At 49.4% G+C, this 14,179-nt stretch overlaps 1 protein-coding gene across 1 annotated transcript in view; it reads left to right on the forward strand.

Annotated features, from left to right (window-relative positions):
* The first annotated feature begins 1,370 nt into the window (after positions 1 to 1,370).
* The window catches only part of LOC144754106 (uncharacterized), a 37,358-nt gene continuing 24,549 nt past the window's right edge, over positions 1,371 to 14,179 (forward strand). The window contains exon 1 of the mRNA XM_078641671.1: positions 1,371 to 1,432. The gene's annotated coding sequence lies outside the window, so the exon portion shown is untranslated. The remainder of the gene's footprint in view (positions 1,433 to 14,179) is intronic.

Here is a 14,179-nt window from a genome sequence, read left to right on the forward strand (position 1 = left end):
GAGAGGGCGGGGCTAGCGGTATGGATGGTGAACTGAGCAGAGCAGTCAAGATCGTGTACAGAAGGCAATGTGGAAATAATGAAAACAACAAGATGAAGGCATGCAAGCAGCATGTGCGCCGCTGCTTTCTCCCGGGCCATACTACATGGGAGTGAACTATATTTAACTAAGGTGGGACATTCACTAATCTTTTGCCATATGGAGGCGACAATTTTTACATGACAAAGACAAAAGCCAATCCAAAGCGTGGGAGGAGTCAGGCTCCACAAGGTACAGACAACAGGTCATCGTCCAGTGCAAGCACTGTAGGCTCGACCTAAAAAGCACATCATTTCATTGTAGCACTGCTTCTGAACCTATATAGGCAGTGTTCTCTAACGGTACCGGTTAGCCTTTAAGGTACTTGACATCTACATAATGGATACATCCCTAATGAAGATTGCAACTGGAACTTGGTGTGAATGAAACCTTTACAGTGATTCAAGTTGTGAACTCCTCTGGAAGAGTGTTGGCGCGCTTCGGCCGGATACATTTAGGCCTTCTCAGGACATTTGCAAGGGCGTGAAAGAACATGCCTGAATTTGTGCCTAAAGAAACGTATGGGAGTTGCCTCTATTGCTGTGTCTCTGGCTATATGAATTTACATGAGCACTACAAGATTATGCAAAATACATATTGTCCCTTAGGATGTCACCTCTATCAAGGGCAGCATTGTGAAAGTCATCTGTAGTTCAGCGTGAGGGAGCAGCCATAGCACACCTATTCTTTCGAAGAGTACAGATGTGTCCATTGTAATGTAATGGTGGTTGGTGATATCTCCGAATAGGACACTTTACCCCACACACTTTTACTCCGCGTGCCATTACCCTGCAGTTTTTACGCCGCAAAATATTTTACAACACAGGGCTTTGCAACGCAATCCATTACAATGCATTCCCCATTACATTAGAGCAGGTGATCGCATTGTGGAGGGATTTCACTTGTTTGAAGGGGGAAATTAATCTCAGGAGGGGAAACCCTGCAAAAGAGTGTGAGTTCAGAGGTTTAGGATGGTGGGCAAATAATTTTCGTGGCAGGGATCGAGAGTTTAGAGAAATAGGTGATGGTGGATTGGCCCTTGGGTACATGAAGCTGTGATGAGGCAACAGCCTGGCACAAAACAGATTGCTGTGAGCCAAAGGAGTCTCCTGACCTGAGCCCTGGAGGCCCAGCAGTAAATGTCACCTGGATCTCTGGTACCAGCATTGTCCTGGGAATCCACTTCACCTCAGGTTAACTGGGCGAGAGGAGGAAGAGGAGGAGAATGGGTTGGGCATAGTAAGTAATTGCAGGAGGTAAGAGGATAAAAGGAAGGGCTGCTAGAAGGGAAGGCAGAAGAAGCTGTGGACAGGAGCTGCAATTGTGAAGAGAAACTGAAGTTTGTGAAGCTGAGGTGAGAAGAGGGCGAGGTGGAGTATTTATTTTGTGAGGGCGTGGCACCCAGAAACCACAACGATTCAGGTCTAGAGTGTGGGTTGAAACATTGCATCCTTTGGCTAGTCCTGACTTTAGACACAAAATACTTTGCATTCTAGGACATTTAGAGCCTTACTGAGCCCTTGCCCATTTGGTCTGGTATTAAAAACTTTAAGGCAATCTGCCTTCTGGTTTAAGGATTGCCTTACTGTAAGTGATCCCATTCCACCTTATTAGCATCATGAAAGATAAGCATGTTTATTAACTGGCCCTGTTCATGAAACCTTCTGTGCTGCAGCTTCTTCTCCCAGGTAAATACATTCAGGACACTCAAAGTAGTTCTACAGAGCTCAGGTGGACAGTGAGCTGCAAGGGGCAAACTGTGAGGGACAAGCTGCAAGGGACAAACAGTGATGGACAAGGGACAAACTTTGAGGGACAAGCTGCGAGAGACAAACTGTGAGGGACAACCTGCAAGGGACATACTGTAAGGGACAAGCTGCAAGAGACAAACTGTGAGGGACAAGCTGCAAGGGACAAACTGTGAGGGCCAAGCTGCAAGGGACAAACTGCAAGGACAAGGGACACACTGTGCATCACAAGCTGCAAGGGACAAGCTGTGAGGGATAAGCTGCAAGGGACAAGCTGCAAGGGACAAACTGTGAGGGACAAGCTGCAAGGGGCATATTATAAGGGACAATATGCAAGCAACAAACTGTAAGGGACAAGTTGAAAGGGGCAAACTGTAAGGAACAAGGTGCAATGGGCATACTGTGAGTGACAAACTGCAAGGGACAAACTGTAGGGGACACGCTGAAAGGGACAAACTGTAAGGGACAAGCTGCAAGCGACAAACTATGAGGGACATGCTGCAAGGGACATATTGCAAGGGACAAACTGTGAGCATCAAGCTGCAAGAGACAAACTGTAAGCGACAAGGGACAAACTGTGTGAAACAAGCTGCAAGGGACAAACTGTGGGGCAAGCAGCAAGGGACAAACTGTGGGACAAGCCGCAAGAGACAAACTGTGGGACAAACTGCAAGGGACAAACTGTAGGGGACACGCTGAAAGGGACAAACTGTAAGGGACAAGCTGCAAGCGACAAACTGTGAGGGACATGCTGCAAGGGACAAACTGTGAGGGCCAAGCTGCAAGGAACAAACTGTGAGGGACAAGCTGCAAGAGACAAACTGTAAGCGACAAGGGACAAACTGTGTGGGACAAGCAGCAAGAGACAAACTGTGGGACAAGCTGCAAGGGACAAACTGTGAGCAGCAAGCTGCAAAGGACAAACAGTGAGAGGCAAGCAGCAAAGGGCATACTGCTAGGGGCAAGTTGCATGGGACATATTGCAAGGGCCAAACTGTGTGGGACAAGCTACTAGGGACATAGTACAAGGAACATACTGTAAGTGACAAGCTTCAAGGAACAAACTGTGAAGGACCAACTGCAAGGGACGCACTGTAAGGGACAAGCTGCAAGAGACAAAGTGTAAGGGACCAACTGCAAGGATCAAACTGAGAGGGATAAGCTGCAAGGGACACACTGTGAGGGACACGCTGCAAGGGACACACTGTGAGGGACAAGCTGCAAGGGACACACTGTGAGGGACAAGCTGCAAGGGACACACTGTGAGGGACAAGCTGCAAGGGACACACTGTGAGGGACACGCTGCAAGGGACACACTGTGAGGACAAGCTGCAAGGGACACACTGTGAGGGACAAGCTGCAAGGGACACACTGTGAGGGACAAGCTGCAAGGAACATACTGTTTGGGACAAGCTGCAAGGGACATACTGTAACGGACAAGGTGCTAGGGACAAACTGTGATGGACAAGCTGCAAGGGACAAACTGTCCTTGAGGCACAAAAACCCGCTGCTGCCTTTTGCCATTATGAGGCGATTCAGGTGGGCCACTATGTGGCATGGTAAATCTACCCCTCACCACCCCTGGTGTTACTGATATTGGGGGCAGGGGAAGAAAGGAAAAAACTGCCCCATTACAAATTGGATACTAAGGGTTCACTTATAAAAGGGAGGGCACTGAAGAATCGGGAACACTGCACCCAGGGGCATATTACCAACGTTAAGCGATATTTATCGCTAACGATGCTTAGCAACGAATTTTTTAACACTAAGCATCGTCAGAAATTATCGCAGATAAACCTTGCTATTATCAAGGTTTATCGCAAATGCGATAAAAAACGGCCACAATCCATGAATTTCGCTGAAAAGTCAGCGATATTCATGCATTACCGAGCTAATGCTCTTAGCCATGTTATCCACCTCCCATTGGATAACATGGCTAAGAACTGCTCAGGGCAGGTGTTAGTTTTTGGAGATATTCGCGCTTAGCGCGAATATCTCCAAAAGTTGGTAATAGGAGATAGCGATGTTAGCGACTGTTTCCAGTCGCTAACATCTTGGCACGCCCACTTTGCATGTCATTAGTGATAAATATCACTGACATGCAAAGTGGGGCCCAAGATGGTCGCTATCTCCTACTAGCTGTCGCTAACTGGTGTTAGCGACAGCTAGGTAATAGGGAGATAATTTTATCTCCGCTTTCTTGGCTTTTAAAGCCAAAAAAGCAGAGATAAACCCCCTTGATAATATGCCCCCAAGTTCCTTGTGTAATTCTTAATTTCTCCCAGAAGTTCACATCCAGCGCATAGATACACTCACTGGTGATTGGTCACGCTATATCCAATTGATTGACTGATTAAGGAGTTTCACAAAGAACACTGCCTGGTATTAAATAGGGAAACTCAAGCTGAATTAACAAAGATCCCCAGATTCAGTGTATTTCTCCCAATTCCGATGGAGCCCATAACTCCCAAATTGTAATCGGCATCTAGGCGATCAAGAAGTTACAACCTGTAACAAGCCATCGGTGAACAACCAGAGACCAGCTGGGGATGTGGCATGTCAAGGATCCAGGGGCGTAGGTTCCGGGTGGGGTGTTCAGGGTGTTACACCTCCCTAATAAATGTATTCTGTAGCAGTGGTGGCTGGAAGGGAACGAGATGGCGGGGTTGAAACCCCTCCCCCCAAAAAACACTTACCTCTTCGGCTGGGAGCGTCTTTCCTCCGCTTCCCTGCCGACGTCGCCGAACAAAAGCAGGAACTGGAAGCAGACACAGATTCCCTCCCGAAGCGAATTACAACACTGAATGCAGTGTTGTGATTGGTCTGAGCGCCCTGGTTTGGTCCTCAAATGGGGAATGGCAGACTGGGCATGTTCCTCACCAGGCTGTGTAATGTAGCCTGGTGGGGAACATCCTTAGTGTGCATGACTGTTTGGCCGGCCAAAATGGCTGGCCAAAAAGTCACCAACACTTAGAGTGTGCCCACCACTCTTCCCTCTGTGACCTTAGCCCGCCCGCCCTAACCCAGCCCGCAGTTACCCCCCCAAATTATAATAATGAAGTTATTATCATTTTTTTATTCTTTTTTCTATGCTTTGAAAGAAGTAGGGCGACCCTCCTCCGCCTTAGCGGAGGAGCCGCCCCAGTTTTTGCAGTAAATTGTAGCAAATCGTTGGCTACAGGTGCTTTAAGTTGGATTTGGAGAGGTGTTTGTCGGATTTCCCATGGGATTCTACATATACATGTAAAAAACACCCAGCCACACCCTCTAGTCTCTGTTTTAAAGGTCTTAACATATGGTTATTTTACAAAATATTGAGTTGTAACTACCCCCAATATTGTCAGTCCTCTCCCTTCCTGCTGCTCTTTAAGCAGCCCTTGTACTATGCTCCTCATATAATGTATTTCAACCAGCGTGATTGTTGGGAAATCTGAAGCCCAACCCCCACTACCACCCAATCCTACTGACAAAGCTCCTTCTCTGCATGGGTCCTCTTGCAAACACGTTTTAACTTCTCACTCCCTAACCTGCCTACTACGGCTTCCTCCCACTGATGCAATTCAAACGCATAAGGCCTACCTACTCCTCATCCTGCCCACTCCTCGCTCTCCTCTTTACCCTTCCCTTTCTTTCCTCCTTTGCCCTCCTCTCATTCCCAGTCTTTCTCGCTCAACCTTAACCTTGCCTGATTCCTTGTCTCTCCGTTCAGTCCTCCTCCTCCACCTTTAGCTGTTTTATCCCATTAAACTCTCTTCCTCTGACTCTCTCCCTCTGACTCTCTCCTCCTGCTGACTTTACTATACTTCCTCTGTAGCAACCCCAGCACAGGATTATTCTTGAGGGGATTCAAAAGGATATATTACAACATGAAAATATAGTTTATTAGTATAAAGTATTATTTCACAATCTTTTACAAATATCCTGAGTGAGACAAAATATTTCAGCAAAAGAAAACAAACAATTGACTCTCAAGTAATGAGATCATGAGTAGAGGCGGGTTGTTTTTATTAGGATGACCACCGGCCGACACGTGTTTCTCTGAGTTAAATGGCTGTGACTTCCTCAGGGTAATGTTTTACCCCACGACTCAAAACGTTCATCAATTTCGTCATCTATCTAGAACTCACATTTAAAGTTAGCCTTAGTGGCGCTCATTGTCCTCATCTAAGCAACTATCAACCGCACAGTACTTAAGTGCACAGTTATATTCATCTAATGAAAAAGGATTTAATCTAATTCTACGGCTCGTCACCAATCTTCATGAGGAACAGGTAAATACTACCAGGGGCGGCTACTCAGCTAAGGCGGAGGAGCGTCGCCCCACTGCTCTCAGAGCAGGAAAAAGGGAAAATAAAAGGATAATAACATTGTTACAATCGTTTTGTTTTTCGTAGCTACGGGGCTGGGTTAGGGCGGGGCAGGGCTGGTGTCACACGGGGAGGAATGGTTCATGCACTTAAGTGCGCATAATGGTTTTGCCAGGAGTCTTGGGCCGGCCAAACAGTCATGTGCACTTAGCATGTTCTCCACCGGGCTGTAATACACAGTCTGGGTAAAAAACATGCACATGCTCCCAGTCCCTCTCTGAGCGCCGAACCACAGTGCTCAGACCAATAACCATGCTGCATTGCAGAGTTGTGATTGGCTTAGGGGAGCCTGTGTGATTTCTGCTTCCAGGACTCATCAGGAAGCAAAGCAACGACGGAGGAGAGACTGCGGCTGTGAGTAGATAAGTCTTTTAAAAAATATATTTTGTCCCCCCTGCCCGTCCACCCCAATTCCCTGCTAGCCACCACTGAATGCTACCAAAGAAATCCAAACCTGCAATTTGAAAACCACTATGCATCCGTGCTGGTACTCAGTGAGGGCCGGATGTATCATTCTATTTCAATGCCCGTGCATCTCTCATGGTGTCACAAGGGCAACACAATACTTTGGTCAGATTTACCAAACAACGCACGCAAGGCCACATTGCCTGGCCCTGCATTGCTTGGTAAATCTGGAGTAACACTCGGCAGCGCGAGTCCCTGCCTTGCATTGCCTGGCCCTGCATCGCTTGGTGAATCTGGAGTCACACACAGCGGTGCGAGTCCCTGCCTTGCATTGCCTGGCCCTGCATCGCTTGGTAAATCTGGAGTAACACAAGGCAGTGCGAGTCCCTGCCTCGCATTGCCTGGCCCTGCATCGCTTGGTAAATCTGGAGTAACGCAAGGCAGTGCGAGTCCCTGCCTTGCATTGCCTGGCCCTGCGTCGCTTGGTGAATCTGGAGTAACCCAAGGCGGTGCGAGTCCCTGCCTTGCATTGCCTGGCCCTGCGTCGCTTGGCAAATCTGGAGTAACGCAAGGCAGTGCGAGTCCCTGCCTTGCATCGCTTGGTAAATCTGGAGTAACGCACGGCAGTGCGAGTCCCTGCCTTGCATTGCCTGGCCCTGCATCGCTTGGTAAATCTGGAGTCACACACAGCGGTGCGAGTCCCTGCCTTGCATTGACTGGCCCTGCGTCGCTTGGTGAATCTGGAGTAACGCACGGCGGTGCGAGTCCCTGCCTTGCATTGCCTGGCCCTGCATCGCTTGGTAAATCTGGAGTAACGCACAGCAATGCGAGTCCCTGCCTTGCATTGTCTGGCCCTGTGTTGCTTGGTAAATCTGGAGTAACGCACAGCGGTGCGGGTCCCTGCCTTGCATTCCCTGGCCCTGCATCGCTTGGTAAATCTGGAGTAACGCACGGCAGCGAGAGTCCCTGCCTTGCATTGCCTTGCCCTGCATCGCTTGGTAAATCTGGAGTAAGGCAAGGCAGTGCGAGTCCCTGCCTTGCATTGCCTGGCCCTGCATCGCTTGGTAAATCTGGAGTAACGCATGGCAGTGCGAGTCCCTGCCTTGCATTGCCTGGCCCTGCATCGCTTGGTAAATCTGGACTAACACAAGGCAGTGCGAGTCCCTGCCTTGCATTGCCTGGCCCTGCGTTGCTTAGTAAATCTGGAGTAACACAAGTCAGTGCGAGTCCCTGCCTCGCATTGCCCTGCCCTGCATTGCTTGGTAAATCTGGAGTAACGCAAGGCGGTGCGAGTCCCTGCCTTGCATTGCCAGGCCCTGCGTCGCTTGCTGAATCTGGAGTAACCCACGGCAGTGCGAGTCCCTGCCTCGCATTGCCTGGCCCTGCATCGCTTGGTAAATCTGGAGTAACGCAAGGCAGTGCGAGTCCCTGCCTTGCATTGCCTGGCCCTGCGTCGCTTGGTGAATCTGGAGTAACCCAAGGCAGTGCGAGTCCCTGCCTTGCATTGCCTGGCCCTGCGTTGCTTAGTAAATCTGGAGTAACACAAGTCAGTGCGAGTCCCTGCCTCGCATTGCCCTGCCCTGCTTCGCTTGGTAAATCTGGAGTAACGCAAGGCGGTGCGAGTCCCTGCCTTGCATTGCCAGGCCCTGCGTCGCTTGCTGAATCTGGAGTAACCCACGGCAGTGCGAGTCCCTGCCTCGCATTGCCTGGCCCTGCATCGCTTGGTAAATCTGGAGTAACGCAAGGCAGTGCGAGTCCCTGCCTTCCATTGCCTGGCCCTGCGTCGCTTGGTAAATCTGGAGTAACGCACGGCGGTACGAGTCCCTGCCTTGCATTGCTCTGCCCTGGGAAGGCGTTCCGTGGGTAGCGAGTTGGCGTTCCACCCATCCACCTACAGACTTTGGCACATTCCCTGATTTACCATTACTGGTGGACCTGGGAATGTGTCAGAATGCTCCGCCTTCTCCTCGCTCTTTGTACGTGTGCTGCATTCAGAGAAAAAGCTTCAAAGGATTGATATTGTGTAGCAAGGTGTCCCTGTATGCACAAAACCATCCTGCCTGCAATGGATAAACCCTTGCACCGTGATGCAACCGTGCCTGCGTTGCTGCTAGGCAGGAGACTGTGCACCAGCGCAGGCAGAGAGCAAGGTGCCCCTTTCTGCACAAAACCATCCTGCCTGCAATGGATACACCCTTGCACCGTGATGCAACCGTGCCTGCTTTGCTGCTAGTAAGTGGACTGTGCACCAGCGCAGGCAGAGAGCAAGGTGTCCCTTTATGCACAAAACCATCCTGCCTGCAATAGATAAACCTTGCACCGTGATGCAACCGTGCCTGCGTTGCTGCTAGGCAGCAGACTGTGCACCAGCGCAGGCAGAGAGCAGAAATGTGCTATATCTTGGTAAATATGGGGCGTTCCTGCCCTCGTCCTTTCACGCAGCGCAGTGCAGCAAGGTGGGTGGCTGTGTTGCGTTGCGTGAAATATTAATAAATCTGCCCTAACAGTCCAAACACACAGGTCGAGCAAAGGATCTGTGCCTCAAAAATCCACACGATACAAAAGGGGATGATGGACGGAGTGTTTGAGCAAATCAAACACTCACCCCCAGTCAACTGATCTGGGTTTAATCCATCAGCATTCTTTAGCCCACTCAGCCACCCCAGTTCAGACATGGCTATATGCAAATCAGTCTGACCCTGTGCCTCATGGGAACAGTCCAGCCCGAACTGCCAAGCCATGTCTTCCCTGGACCGGAAACAAGCACCCTGGGACCGGTTTCGGATTCATAATCCTCATCAGCCAGGCTATCTTGAATCCAGTGGCCAAGTGAGCAAGGGACTCACGTATGAGCATACCCTGCCACACTTAGGGCGAACAAAGCAATACAAAAGGGGATGATGGACGGAGCGTTTGAGCAAATCAAACACTCACCCCCAGTCAACTGATCTGGGTTTAATCCATCACCATTCTTTGCCCACTCAGCCACCCCAGTTTAGACATGGCTATATGCAAATCAGTCTGACCCTGTGCCTCATGGGAACAGTCCAGCCCAAACTGCCAAGCCATGTCTTCCCTGGACCGGAAACAAGCATCCTGGGACCGGTTTCGGATTCATAATCCTCATCAGCCAGGCTATCTGGATTCCAGTGGCCAAGTGAGCAAGAGACTCACGTCTGAGCATACCCTGCCACACTTAGGGCGAACAAAGCGATACAAAAGGGGATGATGGACAGAGCGTTTGAGCAAATCAAACACTCACCCCCAGTCAACTGATCTGGGTTTAATCCATCACCATTCTTTAGCCCACTCAGCCACCCCAGTTCAGACATGGCTATATGCTAATCAGTCTGACCCTGTGCCTCATGGGAACAGTCCAGCCCGAACTGCCAAGCCATGTCTTCCCTGGACCGGAAACAAGCATCCTGGGACCGGTTTCGGATTCATAATCCTCATCAGCCAGGCTATCTTGAATCCAGTGGCCAAGTGAGCAAGGGACTCACGTCTGAGCATACCCTGCCACACTTAGGGCGAACAAAGCGATACAAAAGGGGATGATGGGCGGAGCGTTTGAGCAAATCAAACACTCACCCACAGTCAACTGATCTGGGTTTAATTCATCACCATTCTTTAACCCACTCAGCCACCCCAGTTCAGACATGGCTATATGCAAATCAGTCTGACCCTGTGCCTCATGGGAGCAGTCCAGCCCGAACTGCCAAGCCATGTCTTCCCTGGACTGGAAACAAGCATCCTGGGACCGGTTTCGGATTCATAATCCTCATCAGCCAGACTATCTTGAATCCAGTGGCCAAGTGAGCAAGGGACTCACGTCTGAGCATACTCTGCCACACTTAGGGCGAACAAAGCGATACAAAAGGGGATGATGGACGGAGCGTTTGAGCAAATCAAACACTCACCCCCAGTCAACTGATCTGGGTTTAATCCATCACCATTCTTTGACCCACTCAGCCACCCCAGTTCAGACATGGCTATATGTAAATCAGTCTGACCCTGTGCCTCATGGGAACAGTCCAGCCCGAACTGCCAAGCCATGTCTTCCCTGGACTGGAAACAAGCATCCTGGGACCGGTTTCGGATTCATAATCCTCATCAGCCAGACTATCTTGAATCCAGTGGCCAAGTGAGCAAGGGACTCACGTCTGAGCATACCCTGCCACACTTAGGGCGAACAAAGCGATACAAAAGGGGATGATGGACGGAGCGTTTGAGCAAATCAAACACTCACCCCCAGTCAACTGATCTGGGTTTAATCCATCACCATTCTTTGACCCACTCAGCCACCCCAGTTCAGACATGACTATATGCAAATCAGTCTGACCCTGTGCCTCATGGGAACAGTCCAGCCCGAACTGCAAAGCCATGTCTTTCCTGGACCAGAAACAAGCATCCTGGGACCGGTTTCGGATACATAATCCTCATCAGCCAGGCTATCTTGAATCCAGTGGCCAAGTGAGCAAGGGACTCACGTCTGAGCATACCCTGCCACACTTAGGGCGAACAAAGCGATACAAAAGGGGATGACGGACGGAGCGTTTGAGCAAATCAAACACTCACCCCCAGTCAACTGATCTGGGTTTAATCCATCACCATTCTTTAGCCCACTCAGCCACCCCAGTTCAGACATGGCTATATGCAAATCAGTCTGACCCTGTGCCTCATGGGAACAGTCCAGCCCGAACTGCCAAGCCATGTCTTCCCAGTGGCCAAGTGAACAAGGGACTCACGTCTGAGCATACCCTGCCACACTTAGGGTGAACAAAGCGATACAAAAGGGGATGATGGCCACTGGATTCAAGATAGCCTGGCTGATGAGGATTATGAATCCGAAACCGGTCCCAGGATGCTTGTTTCCGGTCCAGGAAAGACATGGCTTGGCAGTTCGGGCTGGACCGTTCCCATGAGGCACAGGGTCAGACTGATTTGCATATAGCCCTGTAAGGGGTGTCCGGGGGGCCCATGGGACCCCCTCTATCCCCACCAGCGGGCTGCGTCACGGGGTGTACTGCTTTAAGGTGGCGTACTGTCAGTGCGCCTCCAGAGGGCTTCTTTGCCTCTGTCCCTGCATCTATGGCGCTGGCGAAGAGGCAATAGGATTCCCTCATTTGAATGGGGCACGACCCCTGCAGATAGCACTAGCGCTTTATGTGCGCCAGCGTTATCGGTATTACAAAAGGGGACGCACAAGTCTGAGGCCCCTTCTGTAATACCAGAGTGCCCCGGGAAATCGCAAAGTGGGCGCAACCACCCATTGCGCCCCCGGGTCACTCTCCATAATACGGCCCCAGTTGTGTTACAGACATACACATTCATTTTTGTTAGGCACGGGGAGATTTTGTCCAGAATTACAGAATGTTGAGGGTCACTGCAGAGACTCAAACTCAGTACCCCAACCTGAACGCTCTTGTCATTTGGCCACGTCCTCTCCTTATTAGTGTTTAATTGGTAAAACAAATAAGTGCTGGGGTCCAATGGTTTGCTCTGAAGTATCTGGCGCTATCTAACTTTAGAGTGTGAAATACTGAGGCTGCCAGGGCCGGACTGGCCGTAGCGGGCACCTGGCGTTACCCCAGTGGACCGCCAGGGTGGGTGCCGGATTTGGGCCCCAGGGCGGCCGTATTTGTTACTAAGGGCCTGCAGTACCGGCCCCTGGTAACAAAATCGTCCAAAACCGGTGCATGCAAACAGCTTGGCCACACCCCCTCAGCCCCCCAGGGGGGTCAGCCGAGCAGTTTGCCAAGGACGGTTTGGGTTCCCAGTCCGGCCCTGAAGGCTGCGTTGCCTTGATTCCTCCTCAGGCCTCTCATATCCACCGCCCAGGGGCTTCCTGCCCCATCTCACTGCTGCAGGTTCTTACTCATCCCTACTTTCTCCCTTTGTGACTGTTTTTCCGTTTCTCCTTCCTTCCTCCTTGAGCGTGTTTCTTTCTCTTGCTCTAGGGATAATAAGTGTCGGTCCCCCAAAAGAGTTCTGGGGGCCCCTACCTGCAACCACCAGCTCAAATTAAGCATGATTGGTAGACTTGTGATGCTGCTGAAGGTTGGTAAATCAAAAAAAATATATATATTGAAAAATAGTAAGTTGTAAAATCTATTACAAATATATTGAAAAAAAATAACGCTTGGACATGGCAAAACCAATGTAAATGGCATTTTCAACACCCAGCAACAGTGTCAGACTCGCTCTGCACACTGAACCCTCTCAAGAGCAGGGAAGGTTTTGAGTGTGTCTGACAGGCCCGCGAAACTCCTCCTGGCGAGCAGCAGGCGGGACTTAGCTCAGTAACGATCAATAACGCGCAATACAGCAGTGTCATATATGCATTATTAAGTTGTATGTAAGCACATTGCAATCTATTATCTCTCTTCCTTAAAAACACACTTACCTGTACAATATTTGTGTTGTCAGTTCTCTTGCTGCAATATTTTAGGAGCAATATGTTTGTGGCTGATAGTCAACCAATCATCTTCCTCTTCACTTTACTTCGCCAGTAGAACAAAACAGCATATAAAGTATTCGACAAACAATACACATAGAATCGTAATATACAAACTTTAAGAGTACAAATATGTGTACAGTTCTTTCACAATTTCCAATTAAACCTCTATGATTTGGCACAGCACAGCTAAAAAGAGAGAGAATAAGTATAAAGAATACATATATTACTTTCATTATATTTCATATACAGAAGTTGTTTTCTCCTTTTTAAGGCACACCATCAAAACAAGCCAGGCAACAGCATGTGAAAAGGACCAGGCAACGACTGCAAGAAATAGAGAGCGCGGCGACATTGACTAAAATAAAAACTAGGGATGACCGGGAGGATGTATCTTTTCCTTTCCTCATTATACGACTACAGAAGTACCAGAGATGAGGATCCCCTTGAGAGGACCCTGGATCACAGGGGCAAAGTGAAAGAGCATCTCCAGAGTAAGAACTGGAAGGGAAGCCTCACAGGAGGGGAGTGAACTTCAAACCAAACCTCAGCAATACAGATCTGTGTTGTGCGTTCACAACAAAGCATAGATATGTAGTGCCAATTTTATTGGTTCCTGGTGCAAAATGATATTGTATGACCCAAGATTTCATATAATTAGAGCCCCACCTATCTCTGTTGGTTTAGGCAGTCCAGCAGAATTTCTTGAGTTAGCTTTAAGGATCCTCTTCTCCAATCTGGATGCCATAAGAGAGTCGGAGCAGAGCGGATCTGATCCAAATTGTAAGGGCCATCCAGGTCAAAGGGACAATTCTAGCTGGAGCACGATTAGGGGACGCCTACCAATCTTTTCCGAAAGCTGTCCGCCATTCGATGTGAGTCAGATGTATTCGTCATCCCCACACGACTGCCCCATATGTAGTGACCGATATCCATTTTGCCTCATAAATATTTTTAATTGTATCTTTGGATCCAATCGTTTTTATGAATCTAAACGGAGCCCCTCTACGTCCTTCCATTAGAAGCTCTCTGTTCTCCACCATGTTTTGCCATGTATTTCTTTAGTCAATTAGTACTCCCAAATGGGAGAAAGTATCCACCACCTCCAATTTTCTTCCTTCTAT

The sequence above is a fragment of the Lissotriton helveticus genome, chromosome 5_1 (genome assembly GCF_964261635.1).
Source record: "Lissotriton helveticus chromosome 5_1, aLisHel1.1, whole genome shotgun sequence".
Taxonomy (NCBI): Eukaryota; Metazoa; Chordata; class Amphibia; order Caudata; family Salamandridae; genus Lissotriton; species Lissotriton helveticus.